Source organism: Nicotiana tomentosiformis, chromosome 1 (assembly GCF_000390325.3).
Source record: "Nicotiana tomentosiformis chromosome 1, ASM39032v3, whole genome shotgun sequence".
NCBI lineage: Eukaryota > Viridiplantae > Streptophyta > Magnoliopsida > Solanales > Solanaceae > Nicotiana > Nicotiana tomentosiformis.
The window spans coordinates 130,227,815-130,232,803 of record NC_090812.1 but is presented as its reverse complement, the minus strand read 5'-3'; the positions used below and the strand labels follow the sequence as shown (position 1 = coordinate 130,232,803).

At 37.2% G+C, this 4,989-nt stretch overlaps 1 non-coding gene across 1 annotated transcript; it reads right to left on the bottom strand.

Moving 5' to 3' along the window:
- Nucleotides 1–3,686: 3,686 nt before the first annotated feature.
- On the bottom strand, nt 3,687–3,793 carry LOC117278292 (small nucleolar RNA R71). The gene has a single exon (XR_004508643.1). It is a non-coding gene; the product is annotated as a small nucleolar RNA R71 (small nucleolar RNA).
- Between the last annotated feature and the right edge of the window lie 1,196 nt (nt 3,794–4,989).

Below are 4,989 nucleotides of genomic sequence, written 5' to 3'. Positions count from 1 at the left end.
TCCCATATATTCGTAAAGCTTAAGACCTTTAATTGCATTAAACCTTCTTCGATTGTTTAACTTGTATGACTCTCTTAACCATCCATCTATGAAGTTGTATTGGGAGCAACTTAGATATCCAAGTTTTTCTTGAGAGGGTTTGCAAAAAATTTCAATAGCTGGGCACCTTTAGTGGATGGAATTAGGGTGGAGATATTATATGTCCGGACTACTTTCTCTGGCTTATCACTTCACATAACTTTTGGCAAATCATCTAGTAAAAGTAGGTTGGATATTATTGAGCTAATTGTAGTCACCCATGTAGGATCAGACTTGCCACATTTGAACCAATTTCATATTAATCATTCCTCGTCTCCATATTGATTATCAGATTCCTAATCACTCTGCCATGTTCTTGACATTCTATAACTCTCTTCTTTGTATCATCCTGTTAGTGTAATTCTTTGCTATCGTGGTATATCTTTGACGTTCCAAAACAAATGGGATAGAGTGGATAATGGACATTTGTCCTACTCCCACCTCACAATTTTTGTCACACTTGAACACGCCATCGGCCCTGATCTTAAAGTCTCTTCTTATTAAATTCTAGTTTGTGTCTCTTCTCCTTATTGAATCTCTTTTTTATTTTCCTAAAATGGAATCTTCTTGTCGATATTCTTTTCTCCTTGATTATAAGGTAATCCTTCTATATTATTTCTAATAAGCTTCTAGCAATCCTTTTTTCCCCCTCTGGGCTCGCTCATTTGTCAGTCACTTGTGGCATTACGAGTAAACATATTCGCTACAAAATTAGCTTTACCTTTATTTCGTCTCATCTAGAATTACTTATCCCCGTCCTTCTTACTACCATAAATAGCCAACAGTTTCTCGTTTAGGCTCATTCTATTACATTTTGTTTGCAACTCGACTCTAGTTTCCCTCACGTTCTGGATTTCTTGTACATAAAATTCTGGATATCATCTATTGGCTTACGCCTCCATGTTACCATACATGTGTTTCATATTCCATCATGGTTATTCCGGATATAGAAGAACTGTCATCGTATACTAGCTTACTTTTATACTAACTCTTTCTACTTCTCTTATTGTCATTTCAAATCTTATCCTCAAATTCGACGTTGTTGTTTTAATTTTGGATGGTTTCTCTTCTTTAGGATGTCCTTGAAATGTTGTACTAACTCCATTATCATTGCTGATATCTCAGCTATCCCTCGAGGTTTCAACTTTATAGAGATACAACTAATTTAGAATGATTACACCAATTAGATACCCATGGTCTATCTTTAACTTCAAGAATCATAATCGATTCCCTCTCAATCCCTTATGATTGATTCGTCATTCTATCTTCATATTTCAATCTCAGCAATTTTCCTTTGGATTTATATCCCCCAACATTAACTCTTTATTCAAGTTGATATTCCTAAGTATAAAGTATCTGACCACGTCTGGCATCAATTCGTCTTCCTTCCTCGTCGTTAGTACCCATGCGTTACTTTAAAGTTGGTTCTAATCTCTTTCTCTCACAGTATTTCCATCATTTTCGTCAACAAGGCGCACCTTTTGACCTATCACTTTATCATATCATCCCCCCCCCCCTCTTAGGGAAATAAGTCGTTACTTTACACTTGATAATCTGCTTGTCCACTCCTTTTTCTCTTACCCATATTCTTAACATAACTGATCCTAGAATGACCTTTCTTCTCCCCAAGGTGATTTGAAGGAATCTCTATATATAGAGAGTCGTACATTCTCGCTGACATACTTCTATCCAATGAACTCAACTTCGATTTACGTAACTTGTCAGGTAAATGTTTGCTAATCGTATTCAGAGTTCTTTTTCTATAATTGCTTTCCCCGTTCTATTCCTTGCTCATTCCAACATTGTATTACTAACAAGTGCAAGAATCTTTCGAACCTCTTTTCGGTGTCCTTTATTTTGGGCCCGACCCTACTTGGTATAAATACATGGAAAATCGTTAATTTTTGGACTTTTGACATACCTTGGACCTAAGGAGGCTAAGGAGGAGTTGGAAGAACATGAGCACAAGGATTTCATCATCCCTTCCTCACTCAAGACCCGAGTTTGGATTAAATTTATGTTTTCATATACTTTAATTCTATTTGTGATGAATTGCTCCATATATATGGAGTAGTTCCCTTTAGGGTTTGATGGATTTGGTGTATTGATGATTGTTTATGGATTATAACTCTAGTTTTATGTATTGAATCATTTTGAATGATTTAATTATTGCATCTATATTCACTTGTTCATGTAATCTAGAGAGGCATAACTTGTGATATTTTTGTATTATATTGTTGGTTGAGTTAATAGATTCTTCTTAGTAATCTAAAGAGGCTAGTTGAATCATTGATTAAACCTAGTTAGAAGAATAATCAAAAGAGATTTTCCTAAATACCAAACCATTACGCATTCTTGCATATCTGCACGTGCTTAAATTGGTTCATCTTGTAAGGTTGAGACTTAATCGAGAGAGGAGTTTCTGCCTAACGTTTGAACTAATAATTGAGTGAATTCGAGAGACACACTTAAACATTAGAAGTGAATTATCTAGAGTTAGATCCCAAATAATTATCTTGCACCTATCCTATCAAAACCCTATCTTCTCCCATTGATAACCTTATTTGCTTATTCCTTGTTTAGACTGTCATTAGTCAATAGCTTTAGATTCTTAGTTAATTTAGTTAGACATCTTATAAATATCAGCGGTTGATCATCTTGGATAGCAACCAAGCTAAAAACTACGAGAATACTGGTTAAATCCAATCCCTATGGATAGGATATTATACAATACTATATTTGATTAGCGGTTAATTGTGTGTTTTGCACCCATCAAATTTAAGTGTGTGTTAAATCAATAGTGTTTGAAATTGTTTGTAGTGCTAATCCAGGATTTGTTTCTTTTTATTTTATTTTTCCCTTTTACGTTTGGTATTCTTTGATTGTGTGCAGGTTACAGGTTAAGATTGGTGCATGACTCGAGCTTCTATGAAAGAAGTGCTACCATATAAGCCAGAGATAGAGAAGCAACTACGACAGCTGAGGAAGGAAAGAAATCTCACCGAGACGTTAGAAAAGGTTGGGCAATCCTTAACCAAAGAAACTATGGTTGGAAATGGTGATGATAATGTAGATTTGGCTGCAAGAGAGGCAGCCTAACAACGAGAAAAGCTGCATTGGATTCTCAAGAAGCATCTATTAGAGAAGCACAAATTATCAATGAAGAAGAGAGGGGTCGGAGAATTGCTCAAAATTAACCCTTGGCGGCAGACCAGTTCGGAAGTATAGCTCCCATGCCTGGGAGATCACTGGGAGATTATGCTAGACCAGTCTACAATCTAGGTTTATCAAGTGTTAGACCACCTCCAATTGCAGCTAATAATTTTGAATTGAAGCAAGGGTTGCTTCAAACCCTTCAGAATTGTTGTGTCGTCATATGGAAGATAAACGAGGATCCTGACACGCATCTACTGGACTTCGAGGAGATTATGAACACCTTTCAATACAATGGTGTGTCACAAGATGCAGTGCACTTAAAGGCATTCTCCTTCACACTCAAAGATTATGCAAAGCAATGACTTTGAAGATTACCCACGGGTTCGATTATAACATGGGAGGAGATGACCAGAAAGTTCCTTGATAAATATTTCTCCTCAGCGAAAACGGGCAAGTTTAGAAGAAAAATCCATAACTTCTTCCAGAAAGAGACCGAGACTATTTTTGAAGCATGGGAGAGGTTTAAGGAGATTGTTAGAAAGTGTCAATATAGTGGAATTGAACTCTGGATGCAACTCCAGGACTTTTGGGATTGATTAACACCGACCGTACGTAGAACATTGAGCAATGCAGCTGGAGGTCTTTTGATGAAGAAGACTCCAGAGGAGATAGTTACAATTCTTGATGAGTTGTTTGAAGATGTAAATCAATAGCCCTCTGAGAGTGCTGAAAGAAGAAGATCAACTGGTGTTCACCAAGTTGATGCTAATACATCTGTGTAGGCACAAATTGATGCTATGGCTAAAGAAATAAGGAAGCTGACCTTGGCTATAATACAAAGTGAGCCTTACGCAGCCTGTGATATATGTGGAAGAGGACACCCTACTCATGAGTGTAAAGCCTCAACTGAGGAAGTGAATGTTGTGGGAAATTACAACTTTAATGCAATGGGTCAGAAGTACCCCAATTTTTCATGGAGTTCACCTGGGGGTATCGCAAATGCATGGCAACAAAACAACCCCAGATTCCAGGGACAAGGAGCTCCTAGTTTTATGAATCAGTCGAGGCTAGTTTCAGCCTCAACAACCCAATCAACATGGTCTAGAAGATCTCATGAAGGCCTTCATTGTGAAAACTGATGAAAGATTTGAAGTACATGGGGCAACAATTCGAAATTTAGAGAAGCAAGTGGTACAGATTGCAACAATATTATCTGAGAGGGTTCCAGGCACTCTCCCTGCTAATACTGAAAGAAATCCCAAAGAAACAGTGAATAATGTAACCATGAGAAGTGGGCAAGTGTTGAAAGACCCCACCCCAATCCAAAAAGATGTGATACTTGAAAAAGAAAGTGAGGACCAACTGAAAAGTGATGATGACAAAAAGAAGAAAGCCACGATGAAAGATGAGAAAAAGAAGAAGGAAGAAAAATCGAGAAGGGAGGAACATGAGGAGAGCAAGCATATGCCGGCACTACCTTTCCTTCAAAAGCTGTATAGAGAAAAGCTGGACAATTAGTTTGAGAGATTTCTGGATATGCTGAAACAAGTTCATGTAAACTTACCATTCATAGATGTTCTTTTACAAATGCCTTCTTATGCCAAATTCTTGAAAGATATCCTTACAAAGAAGAGGAAGATAGAAGAGACCTCAGTGGTCAAACTCATAGAGCATTGCAGCGCAATATTGCAAAATAAACTCCTACAAAAGTGTGGAGATCCAGGGAGTTTTACCATACCTTGCTCTTTAGAAAAT